The 13,427-nt window shown below is 49.8% G+C and overlaps 1 protein-coding gene across 2 annotated transcripts in view; it reads right to left on the bottom strand.

The window, feature by feature from the left end:
* Positions 1 to 13,427, bottom strand: part of RNF144A (ring finger protein 144A) — a 133,166-nt gene that overhangs the window by 64,423 nt on the left and 55,316 nt on the right. The window contains exon 1 of one of the 2 annotated variants that reach the window (XM_040224910.1): positions 5,453 to 5,561. The exons of the other annotated variant lie outside the window; for it this stretch is intronic. The gene's annotated coding sequence lies outside the window, so the exon portion shown is untranslated. Of the gene's footprint in view, positions 1 to 5,452; positions 5,562 to 13,427 lie in introns of those variants that run through there. 2 annotated transcript variants of the gene reach the window in all.

Genomic DNA, 13,427 nt, shown 5'->3' on the forward strand with positions numbered 1-13,427 from the left:
AGTTTGGGGTGGGGTGGATGCAAACCATTCTGAACTTTCTTAACCTACAGAGAACATGCTAGGCTTCATTCAAAAGCAAAGCTGTAGTTCAGTAGAGCAGAGTCCATACTGTAAACACAGTAAAAGAACAGGGAGAGCTTTGAGAATCCCAATGTCCAAGCCCTTTTCAGGGACAAGTGACCTCAAAGGCCACAGAGTGGCAGAATCAAATCAGAAGATCAGACTCACTCCTAATCCCCAGGTCAGTGTAGGTGCCAGGACAGAGACTGGAGGGCTGTCGCCGCTTACAGTGAGCTCTCCGCACAGCTGCAGTGAGGAGTTGAAGGCTTGGGGTCTGCCAGAGAAGGGTCAGGGAAACACTCAGTAACCCTAACACTGTATCTTGTCTTAGCCAGATCCACCCAAGATCTCTGTTTTCTAGTCTTCAGCATCACATCTCAGAGGTGGTTTAATTTTGCAACATTCACCATCTTCCTGGCATTTATATGGAACAAGATAAGAATTACCATGTGTACCGGATGCCAATCAGTGGGACCTGCTTTCCGGCCACCCCCACCACCCACCCGTCCCAGGCTCACAGAACCAAAGAAATGAGGCCAATTGGGGAAACCAGAAAACTGGAGGAATATTCAGACCAGTTTACAAACTGAAATCGGGGAGCTGAGACAACACTGCACAGCCCTCCCAGGGGCCCCCGGATACTCCTGGGTCACCGTGAACCTCAAACCAGCTGCAGCTTCTGTGGCCAGGACAACAGACAAGGATGGTGGGAAATCCAGTGGCACCAGCAACAAAGTCGAATGAGGTGCGAATCAGTGATCCTTTGTCTAGGCCTGCCAGATACTTCACAAAGTGTGTGTCACGTCATGTGGGAAGAAAGACAAGAAACGCGGCAAAGACAAACATGTTCAGGAGTGCGCACAGAATTCATGGCCTCAAGGCTTCTGCTTGTTATTCTGGGTTTTTGTTTGTTTTTCATAAATGTTGCTGTGCAATAGGTTTTTTGCAGGCCATGCCTTAGGGGCAATACATTTGGCTTAAAAATTCAAACAGGGACAAGATCTTGGGAAGAAGGCAGGGAGCACAGGGCCACTTGAGAAGTCACTGCAGCCTGACAAAACTCAGCCCCTGAGGTTACATGGAGAAGGTCACATCACCTGTCCCCGGAACCTGCAGGCTGAGAATATAGGCTGGGACCAGATGACCTTGGGTCACACCCACCTGCAGCCCCTGCTCTCCGGGGACCATGACCAACCTACTCAATCCACCCAGCCTCAGTTTTCCCATCTTCAGAAGGAGGATAATGAGATTTGCATTAGTTAGCTAAGTCTGCCTTACCACTGCACCACAGACTGCAGCTTGAAAAGTGTTAGTGGCTCAGTTGTGTCTGACTCTGTGTGACCCCATCGAGTGTAGCCCACCAGGCACCTCTGTCCATGGAATTTCCCAGGCAAGAATACTGGAGGAAGTTGCCATTCCCGTCTCCAGGGGAATTTCCCAACCCAGGGATCGAACCCGCATCTCCTGCCTTGCAGGCAGGTTCTTTACCACTAAGCCACCTGGGAAGCCCCACAAAAGCAATTTTTTGTGTCACAGTCTGGGGGCTGGAAGTCAAGGATGAGGTGGTGCCAGGCTGGTTCCTCTGCAGCCTCCGTCCTCAGCTTGTGATAGTTGCCTTTTCCCTGCGTCTCTTCCCTTTTGAGGTGTTTCTCTATCTCCATTTCCCCTTTGGATGAGGAAATTCATGATACTGGGTTAAGGTCTACCATAAGGACCTCCTTTCAACCTAATTCCATCTGTAGAGACTCAAATCCAAACAGGTGCAATTCTGATGTCCTGGCTGTGAGGACACACTTCAGCCCCCACAATACTTATGTCAGAGCTTTGCTATTGTTGTTAAAGGTCTGGCACCTCTTAAAGAACCCTCACATTTAGAAAACAAGAGCTTGTAACAAGCCTAAAGAATCACGTCAATTCATCAGTATGACGATTGCTGTTGTTGTTGTTCAGTTGCTAAGAGTTGTGTCCAACTCTTTGCAATCCCATGGACTGCAGCACGCTAGGCTCCCCTGTCTTTCACTATCTCCTGGAGCTTGCTCAAACTCATGTCCATCGAGTCAGTGATGCCATCCAACCATCTCATCCTCTGTCATCCCCTTCTCTTCCTGTCCTTAATCTTTCCCAGAATCAGGGAAAGTAGCCAAAGCACTGGAGCTTCAGCTTCAGCATCAGTTCTTACAATGAATATTCAGGATTGGTTTCTCTTAAGATTGACTGGTTTGATCTCGTTGCAGTCCAAGGGATTCTCAAAAGAGCTTTCTCCAACACCACAGTTCAAAAGCATCAATTCTTTGGGGCTCAGCTTTCTTTATAGTCAAGTCTCACATCTGTACTTGACTACTGAAAGAACCACAGCTTTGACTACACGGACCTTTGTCAGCAAAGTGATGTCTCTGCTTTTTCATATACTGTCAAGGTTTGTCATGGCTTGATTCTGCTAAGAGGCCTGAACTTAGCCAGGGTTCTACATAGAATGATTGTCATTGTCATCATCATGCCCAGAGCTCCATCCCTGGTGACAGGCTGTCACCACGGCCATGTCCACCCCCTGGACCAGAGGCAGGAGGCAGATGACCCCATCTGTCCGAAAGGGTGAGTCATGCTCTGCCAGCCTCACACTTTCTCTGCAGGGGACAGACTGGCCTGGAAGGGCCAGGCTCAGAGACACAGCGTGGCCACCATCACCCCTTCTGATGCTGGAAGGAGGAAGACTTATGGAGGCGTTGCCTACGGCCCCCCAAGTTCAAAGTGCCTCCTTAGTCTTAAAGAAGTGCGAATTAATTTTTCTAGACATTACAGCTCAATTGACTTGTAATTAACAAACGTGCAAGGAATTCTAGATGTTATTTTGTAGGGTGGGAGAGAATGACCTTTTTTGTTAAGCGTGTTTGTTTCTGGTGATGAGAGCAGGCTAAACTGGAGAACTTGAGACGGGTCTTCAAGGCCAGGAGGCCCCCGTTCCAGCCGCTGCCATAGGACACGTTTGAATTACTGGCTGGGCTGGTGTGTTCCCAGAATAAACCACTGTGTGCCCAAGCGAGAAGTGAATAGCAACTGGCGCGGCAGGTCCTGCCAGCCAGGAGCAAGTCTTAATTCCAACCTGGCTTCCTTCAGTGCCCCGAAAGTTCCCCCACACTCCTCCTTCAACCAAAATAAAATGAAAATGCACTCTGCCAACATATTTCAACTTGTGAATCATCCTGGAGGATTTTGTGATCCTGTATTTTCTCCTGCAAATAAGGAAAGTGGGAGGGCCCCAGAGTGTCTCTGTGCCAGCCTTCAGGACAGTGGCCCAGAGAGCGGAAGGGAGCACACAAAGCACACCCTGGGGGTTGGCAGGGCCGTGCTGCCCGCCGACTGCAAGTCCAGCGCATCTGCCCCGCCTGCTGTCTGTCTGTGCACCACCCCGTCCCAGGCTGTAACATCCTGTCTTCATACAGAAGTTCCCTTTGATCCCTGTCACAGCTGCAATACCCGGGGAACAGCAGGGCGGTGCGGAGGGGTCACAATTTAACAGCAATTAGCAGGGGCTTGCCCTGGTGGCTGAGTGGTAAAGAACCCACCTGCCAATGCACGAGACACGGGTTCCATTGCTGGTCCGGGAAGTTCCCACATGCCTTGGAGCAGCCAAGTCACAACTGCTGTGCTAAGAGCCTGTGCTCTAGAGCCTGGGAGCCACAACTACTCAGCCCCCACGTGCCTAGAGTCTGGGCTTTGCAGCAAGAGAAGTCACTGCAATGAGAAGCCCAGGCACCGCAACCAGAGTAGCCCACCCACCCCCTGCTCACCACAACTAGAAAAAAGCCCACAGGCAGCAACAAAGTTCCAGCACAGCCAAAAATAAATAAACAAATTGGAAAAAAAAAAAAAAAAGCTAACAACAAATCCCACAGAACTCAGACTCTTTTCAAGAGGAATCGTTTCTTGGACCCCACACGACTCTCTGCAGACATGACCCGACTCTGCAAAGCATCAGGGTTCCCCTGAAATGCTCACAGGAGGTCCACCAACACACAGGCCAAAGTCAAATAGGTTAGAACTTTGAGTTTAAAAGTACATCCCTGGCTTTTAATCCGTCTGATTCTCCCAGCTCGTAGGGAAACCGCCTCTGGGAGCATTTTAGCTTAGCCTCCCTGAGAGGCAGTCTATTGGGGTAGTGATCCCGGGGACACAGTTGTAAAGGAGCAGAGGGAGGCGGGAAGCAAGGGATTCATCACCAAGCAGCTGCCACTGGGGTTCATGGGAGCCCTATCCCTCGGAAAAAGTGGGGGGCCCCGTCACACCCGCTCATTGTCACCCCATCCTGGAGGCAGGCACTGGGACAGCTGCCCCGCTTAGGTCACTCGCTGGCCAGGGAGGCTCCCACCCAGAAGAAGAGAGGGCTCATCTCTGCACCTGCCGGCTCCTCCGAGGAAGGTCTCAGGTGGGGAGAAGCAGGCACCCGTGGGTGGGCACTTCAGGATGGGGGCAGGCACAGACCATAGGAGGCACCACTTTCCCCGGGGGTATCTGTCTCACCCCCTCGTTGTGACAGCCCAGCTCTGAGTGAAGAATTCGAGGGGCAGATGACAAATGGCTGTGTCTTCCTGAACATGAGGAATTCCATGTTTCATGTAACATTTTCAAAGCTTGATTTGGGATGGTCTGTCAGGTAAATTAAACTCTAATTGGAGGCGGAACAACCTGAATGCACAGAGATGGGTTGGAATTTATTAGACCATGTGTATGAACTGATGAAAGCTGATGGCAAAATGAAGGAGTGGAGGGTGGACGGGACAGTTGCTGAGAGAAGAGGCTACAGGAATGGTGGAAGGGTGGGGGGCAGGGGAGGAGGCAGACAGCGTCCTCCTACAGCCCCTAGAAGGTCCTGAGGAAACTCATGACACAGTAACAGAAGTTAAGAAATCAGGGTTGATTTGAGAACATGAGTCTGTGCAGGGCAGAAGCATGGACAATTTCAAGGACAGAAGAACTTCCAAGTGGACACAAACCCCGGGAGAGGCAACTGAGGTCTATCCATAGGGAACTGGGAGCTCATAAAGACATCTGGGCACCCACAGTCCAAGGACCCCCTGCCATGCTGCAAGCTGCTTCAGCAGCCCCACCACTCACCTCCCAACTATCCTGTTCACAGAACAAGCTCCTCAGTTGTTATTCTACAAGACAACCTTGAGGTTCTTCAGACCACCCCAAAATAGCCTCCGATCACTCACCCTTTCAGACCAATATTGACTGTACCTCCCAAATGCAAGGGAAGAGGCCTGTTATGGGAAAGGAATTTAGCTACTCTTAGCCTCTCTCTGAAAAAAAATCTTTTCATAATAGACTCTTTGGGATATTTTGGGGATTGGGGATTTCTCCAGTGGCAATTTACCCTTCTCCCAAAACAAACCTCAAAGCACAGCCCTTCCAGGCTCTGGGAAAAGAGGGCGGGGCACGGAGGAGGGATGTTGACTGGAGACCTTGCAAGCTGACCACTGTGCTTGCTGGCTGGATCCTGTACCCCGGCAAGGAGAGAAAACACACACTGTTGAGAAGATGCCCCTAAGATTAAAATATTCCAGAATGCTTCTGGCCAATTTGTCACCATGAGACTCACACCGTCAGTTATAATAAATCCCCTCTTTTCTTACTATACATGAAATAAAAACAAGGTAAATTCATGGCCACGTGAGACTAGGCACAGCAAGTGCTTGGTGACAGAGACTCTCCTAATTCTGATCTTGGAGTTTGGGTTTGGGAGGAATTTTCTATTTTCTTCCCTTTTTTTTTTCCTTTTTAAAGTTAACATTAAAGTTTCAATTCTCTTAAAGCTAAAATGCAAATCCTGTTTAAAAACTGGAAATGTAATAAATGAAAACTCTAATAAACATATAGTAGTTCAAAGATTCTCTTCTACAATTACAGAATTACTTGCACAAAAAGAAAAAGGCTGTCTATTTCACTGTTGATCTGGAAAGCACAAGGAAAAGGCTTCATACAAGAAACCCTAATGATAGAATTCTAACGTATTTTCCAAGAAGCAGGGCCACTGGCCTGTCAGCCCTGCACATCCAAGGAAGTCAGGCATATGGATCAGCCACCTGTGCTTAACATCTCACATCCTTGTCCAAGACTTTGGGAGAGTCTCTCTCTTACAAGACGCTGGACCTCAAAACTTTATCAAGGCCCTAAATGTACAGAAAGTGAAAGTCGCTCAGTCGTGTCTGACTCTTTGTGACCCCATGGACTGCAGCCCACCAGGCTCCACCGTCCATGGGATTCTCCAAGCAAGAATACTGGAGTGGGTTGCCATTTGCTTCTCCAGGGGATCTTCCCGACCCAGGGATTGAACCCAGGTCTCCTGCATTGGAGGCAGATTCTTTACCTACTGAGCTGTGATGTACAGACCTTTCTATAATCTAGAGAAACCTAGCTTCCCCATGGAAGGGGGCCTGGTGCTGTCCACCCGTGGACCCCAGGGCTCCTGTCAACCTTGGCAGTCACGGTGCGGGGGGCAGTGGGCGGTGGGGAGGGCCAGCAGGGAACCTGCAGACCCCTCTGAGAGCCTCAGCCTCCCCAAGAGGGTCAGAAACCTGTCTCGTGTCACTGCCTCAGACAACCGTCTCCAACAACCACGGACACATCCCATTCCCCCAACGGCCCCATCACAACCCATCTGTCTGCAGAGTAGGTACGCTTCTCGTATTAATAACATCCTCACGGCAGCCTCATCAGCCAAGGTGAAGGAACCGTCCCCCACCTGAGCCCATGTGTCTACATGCAACTCTGAAGGAGTGCCTTGCAGAAACGCACATGCAGGACTCCTTCCTATGCAGAAATATAGCTTTTCTACCTAATCTCTCCTCGCTGCCTCCTTGATCTCAAACTGTGAGCCTGGCTCCAACGAAGGAGAATTCAGACCAGAACTAATATGTTCTTTGTCCCAGTTTTTATTTGTGGTGGTGGTGTTCTTCCTTTCCACCTCCGCTACTCTCTCAGAGGTTCTTCTTTAACATTATTCCTTTTTTTCTGGGCCACTTTACTGATTCTTCTGCTGTACTACTTGAGCTGGTGGGCCAGTCGGTGAACAAGGACAGTTCTAGACTAGACCAACCACGTGTTAGCACAGCTACCCGAGAGATCCTGCTCCAGGGACAAGCCCCCTCATTGGGTGTGAACTGTGTACCCCACGCCCTCATCCAGGTGAGGACCAGGGCCTAGATCAAATGCATCCCAGTGACCCCACTTCTTCACTCAGGGACTAGAACTTATTGTGGTATGAGGACATGAGCTAAAAACCCTGAGTCTCACCCTAGATGGGTCAAGAACCAGTTGGAAGACTTTTACCCATCAAAAGAAGGGAAGGGAGGGAGGGAGGGGAGGAGAGGGAAAAGAAGGGAAAATGGAAGAAAGAAGAGAAGGGGAGGGAGAAAAGGAAGGAAGAGAGGGAGTTGTTGAAACCACATGGTTTATCTGGTCCTCTTCTAATGTTTGGAGAAGGCAATGGCAACCCACTCCAGTGTTCTTGCCTGGAGAATCCCAGGGACAGGGGAGCCTGGCTGGCTGCCGTCTATGGGGTCGCATAGAGTTGGACACGACAGAAGCAACTTAGCAGCAGCAGCAGCTTCTAATGTTCTTTCATTCTGTCATTTTCTTTTCGGACATGGGGTTCAAGCAGTTGACATCTAAGTGGACATCACATGCTTAACTCTACAGATTCTGAGAAGGAAAGGACGCAAAACAAAAGGCTTAACTTAGGAGAACAAGGCGCTGAGGAGCCGTGTAACATGGGAGGAGAAGGGTGGGGTGTGGAGGGTGCTGAGCTCAGTCAACGCCTCCAGGAACAGGATAAAACCAAAGGGGCGATGCATCTGATCAGAATATGCTGCATGCTAACTCGGGAGAAATTCTTTCTTCTGTAAAATGCATGGACATATTTCGACCCAAAGACTCCTTGCTTGGCCAGTGAAGGTGAAAAATACACTTATGCAATTAGTCACGCTCGCCTTGTCAGATATTTAGAGTCTGTGTCATTGGAGAACCGCAGTGCCCTTTAACCCTGCCTCTCCAAGCCCCAGGATGCTCTGTGGAAGGGATAGCTCAGGAGAAATGTCCCTGCAGACCTCAGACACAGAAAGTTTAGTTGCTGTTGTTCATTGCTGTTCAGTCGCTCAGCCGTGTCCGACTCTTGGCGACCCCACGGACTGCAGCACACCAGGCTCATCTGTCCTTCACTATCTCCTGGAATTTGCTCAAACTCATGTCCATCAAGTCGGTGATGCTCTCCAACCATCTCATCCTCTGTCGTCCCCTTCTCCTCCTGCCTTCAATCTTTCCCAGCATCAGGGTCTTTTCCAGTGAGCCAGCTCTTCGTATCAGGTGGCCAAAGTATTGGAGCTTCAGCTTCAGCATCAGTCCTTCCAATGAATATTCAGGACTGATTTCCTTTAGGATTGACTGATTTGTTCACTTTACAGTCTAAGGGACTCTCAAGAGTCTTCTCCAGTACCACAACACGAAAGCATCAATTCATCAGTTCAACCTTCTTTATGGTCCTGGATCTCCCCAATCAACCTGCTGCTCTCAAACTTGCTGCCTGATTCCAGACCACATGTACCTGTTCCCCCATCCTCTGCGACTCTGTGTTGGAGACAGCCTCCTTATTCATCCGTCTATCAAAATCACCATTATGATCAGGAGGTCTCCCAAGGCCAAGACCAACCAAAGACCCCCAAAGGTCCAGCATTGGCCTCATAATGGCACAGACCACGATGAGGGCAGAGGGCCAACCAGGCTGTGTGAGAGGGTCTGTGCCAGGCCTGGGGGGGTTCACCCCCTGGAGGTTTGCAATGCAGGTGATCAATGCAGATGTGCACAAATAACTACACAGCATAGAAAGGAAAAGACGTGAGGTTTTATGGGCTGCCCAGTAAGTTTCAGAGTTTTATCTGTTTACATGGATTTAGCCATGACTGCAGTCCAATAGGATATTTTTATCCTAACCTTACAGATGAGGAAACCGATCGTTAGTGGGTTAAAGAGTTCTCACAAAATCTTATGCGTATTTGGTGACCGATGGGAGATTTCCAAATGCCAACCAGATGCCAGAGCTAATGCTGTCCACTACTCGCAGTTCCCAGAAGAGACCCAAATTTCCGGGTGAACTCATCAATCATGCTTCACGACAGAGGAGCTGTTTGTGTGGCTCTGAGAGACTGGTGGGAAACTCTTTCCTGCTGACAGGAAAGAGGTGCTGGGCAGAGGAACCAAGGAGTGATGGGAGGTCACAAACCAGGTGCTGGAAAGGAAAGCTCGACCTCACTAGGTTGTGAGAAGGAGCCACGTCCTCTGGAAGACCACCCTAGTTGGAACTCCCATTTCTTAGTGACATGTGTCTTTTGAAACAACGTATTAACCAGCTTCTTATCACGCACACCTCACCTCTCCAAATGTGCTGACGTCTCCGTGAAGGCTGGATCTCTGCCTAACATCTTCGGATCCCCAGAAGCTCTACTCACAGAGCCGCCAGTGTGGTCGACGCTTACCGCAGCGTGGTAAGTGCTCAACAGCGCGTAACGTCGGCGCTTACATGAACAGATAGCATCCGGAGACCCACAGTGTACTTTTACAGGAACTCAACCACAAAAATAAAATACCCCCACCCCTTAGAAATACTTCGGGTTTTTTTCCTGGTCTGATCTGTGCTGCCCATTATCATTTGAACATCTGAGTACAATGACAGAAATAAAACGTAATCTAAGTATATATCAAATACCTATGAAGCAACCAACCTCTCTGTGATGCAATAAGAGGCAGTAAGAAACCCACGGACTATTTTAACATCAGACATAAAGAAAGAAACGCATTTATTACTTCTTTTTCCAATTACGAAAGAATGGCTGGACATTTTAAAGAGAAAAATACAAGAAAAGGCATAAGGAAGACAAGTGATACATCTACAAACAAAGGAAAAAATGAAGAGGGACAAGTTTATTCCAAACATCTAGGCAGACTCTTTTAAAGCTCTCTCCAAAAGCCCTCCTCCCCACCACACACATGCACACACACGCATGCGCCTGCACACACCCCTCCCCCAAAGTGGCATTATACTGACCAATGGCGTCACACAATCCCATTACTGCCAAGTTCAAAAGCAAAGGCAGACAGTACTTTCCTCTGTTCTTCCCTTCACGCTGAAGGAAGTAAACAAACCACTTGTGAATGTGAACACAGCAGAGATCCTGACACCCTGCCTGCAGCTCCTCGTCCGTCCAGGCCAAGGGGGGCAAGTACACACAGACACACAGTGGGTGATCAGCAGGCACGACTGCCAACCCCTCTGCCTCTTACAGACAAGGAGGCGGAGGGCAGGGGAGATGAAAAACACCCAGCAGAGAGCACGCCTGTGGCTCCTCTGACTTCAGGAGCTCTCTCCCTGCACGCGACAGGTCTGAGCTATCAACGCTTTGTCTTCATATTCAAGACTGGGTTAAATGTCTGGTTACGGTCTGGTCACCACTCTCCATCACACGCGCCTGGCCACTCCCCTCAAGGCGCGGTCACCACAGAATGCAGGGATCCGGGTGGACTCGCCCCCACGCGGCCCACTAACAACACAGAAGCAAAGGCTCCCTCTTCCCACTCTGTCTTCCGAGCATTGGAGCAGAATCTCGCTAGACTAAGCTTCAAAAAATAAGAACACAGGCCAGCGTTTATCTGGAAACCTCAGAGGCTTTGGCTCTGCTCTAAAGACTCTATTCCAAAGACACAAACGTCACCATCTACGCTGAACATCTTCCCAAGCCCATCCCAGGGGAGAAACAGAAAAAAAAAAAAAAAAAATTAAAAGGTTTCAATGAACAAGAAACCAAAACAACACACAGTTAACTTTTCCTCCTCCCATTTTTCCACACAGTTTTCCAAAGGCCTTCACTGTCATAAAGCATCCTCTCAAGTAGGAGAGGCAGTCTGTATGTTTCCAAAGAAAAACTAATTATTAGAATCACTGAATGTGAGGGCTGGGGACAGCGAGAAGAGGTGCCGTGAGAAGCCAAGAGAGGAAGTGGCTGAGAGCAGAAACCTGTGTCTCGGCACCTGCAGGAAGGTGAGATCAAAGTCCTATTTGGTGCCACACAAGTCTTGGGGGACCCACGGGCTTGGGGCTGCATGGGCTGTTGAGGCTGCAATTCTCCTGCCTGCATCTGAGTGTTCAAAGGGACCCAGGCCTCATAATTAACCATCAGACTGTGCAGAGGTTCTGTGCTTACCAGCTCTCAACTCTTCCCCTCACCTTTCCCGACTCCTCTCATGAGGACAGCATGTTGGGAATACCTCAGGGTGTGCTAAGATGTAGACTTACTCCAGGGATGTGGACTTTGAGCAACCCCCAGGCTCCAGCCTGGTGTACCTGTGTTGTATAAATGGCCAACCTGGCCCCAGGCTATGACTCGAATGCAACAGCACCTTTTACAGGGATAGGGTGGGGAGGAAGAGGTGTGTAGTCTAGGAAGTCTGTAGTCTGTGTGTAGGAAGAGGTGATAAGTCTCTGGGGACTCCCACATCCCTCCTCTAAGAGGAGGAGAGAGCGATCAGAGGAGAAGCCAGCCCTGCCCCATGGGGACTGGGAGCCCTGCTCTGGCTCATCTAAAGTAGAATTTAGGAGGACTTCCCTGGTGGTCCAGTGGTTAAGCCCTCGCCTTCCATTGCAGGGGTTGCAGGTTCAATCCCCACTCAGGGAGCTAAGATTGCACATGCCTCATAGCCAAAAAAAAAAAACCCAGCACATAAACAATAGAAGCAGTATCTTAACAAATTCAGTGAAGAGTTTTTAAATGGCCCACATCAAAAAATATACATAGATTAAAAAATAAATTTTAGTAGAATTTAGGGAGGCTGCCCACTGGGTAAAGTAGAATTCTTAGTTTAGTGTTCAAGGGCCTCTGAGATGCCCCCCGGCCCCAGCCCAGACCTTGATCTTTGCGCAACTCACCCCAGTGTCACCCTGAACCCTGGACACTCAACCCATGTCATGACCCCCGTCCTCTCCTCCACTTCTCTTGTAAAGGTTTTGGGAGACATGTGGCAGTTTCTACATAGTGTTTTCATCCTTTAGGTCTTATAACATTTGCCTTCCCCCAAGTACAGGCTTGAGATGTGTATGCTGAGTTGAACTGGCCTCAAGAGAATGGGCACAGGTGTACAAAAATATACAGAAATAAAAGACAAAGTGCCCAGACAGCAGAATGAGTAGAGTGCTGTGGGCGAGGCAAAGAGGGCAGCTGTGGAGCCGGGCAAAGCCCGCCACTATGGTGGGGTCAGCACTGGAGGCCTGGAGCACAGCCTGGAGCGTGGCCTGACCTCCCTGCGTCTCTGTTTCATCAGGATCAGGGTGATAAGGCCTATCTCATGAGGTTTCCATGAGGGGGGAACCAGGCTCTCTGTGCACAAGCCCATCGGGGCCTGGACAGAGGAAACCTGCAAACGACCACTGCCTGGATCGGGTGCTTCATGACACGGTCAACACCGAACTGAGGGCAACCCGGCTTTGAAGTGATTCTTAGAGAAAATAAAACAAAATCCTAAGCTCTCTGATGTTTACTATAAATGCACCACATCCTAACTGCAAGTGTTTTTAAGAAGTGGTCAGGGGGAGGGGGTGACCACGTGCTGCACTGTCCCCAGTGCTGACCAAGTGAGTCCTCCTCGGCCCCCACGGCGGCCGCGGACCAGAAGGACAAAGGTGAAGCCACAGCCCCCAGACAGCCTGCCCCTGCCGCCTCCGCCGCCTGAGCCGAGCTCGGTAAGAGATATGGGGGTGCTGAGTGCTCACCCAGGCGGGCGCCAGGATCAGGGCAGGGAGACAGCAGCTTGGCCTTCCTCCTCACTCTGCTGGACAGCCATTTGTGCCTAGACAGCCAGCCAGGCCCCTCAAACCCAACTGTCTGTGTGTCTGTGCATCTGTGCACCTGTAAACCTGTGTGTCTGTGTATCCATGGGTGTGTGCATCCATGTGTCTGTGCATCTGTGTGTCTGTGCATCTGTCCACCTATGTATCTGTGTGTTTGTGTGTCTGTCTGTGTATCTGTGCGTTTGTGTGTCTGTCCACCTGTGTGTATGTGCGTCTGTCCATCTGTGTGTCTGTGCGTCTGTTCATCTGTGTATCTGTGCGTTTGTGTGTCTGTCCACCTATGCATCTATGCATCTGTCCATCTGTGTATCTGTGTGTTTGTGTGTCCGTGTGTCTGTCCACCTGTGTGTCTGTGCGTCTATCTGTGTATCTGTCCATCTGTCCATCTATGTATCTGTGCATTTGTGTGTCTGTTCATTTGTGTGTCTGTCCATCTGTCCATCTGTGTATCTGTGCATTTGTGTGTCTGTCCACCTGT

This window comes from Oryx dammah, unplaced genomic scaffold (genome assembly GCF_014754425.2).
Source record: "Oryx dammah isolate SB20612 unplaced genomic scaffold, SCBI_Odam_1.1 HiC_scaffold_25, whole genome shotgun sequence".
Taxonomy (NCBI): Eukaryota; Metazoa; Chordata; class Mammalia; order Artiodactyla; family Bovidae; genus Oryx; species Oryx dammah.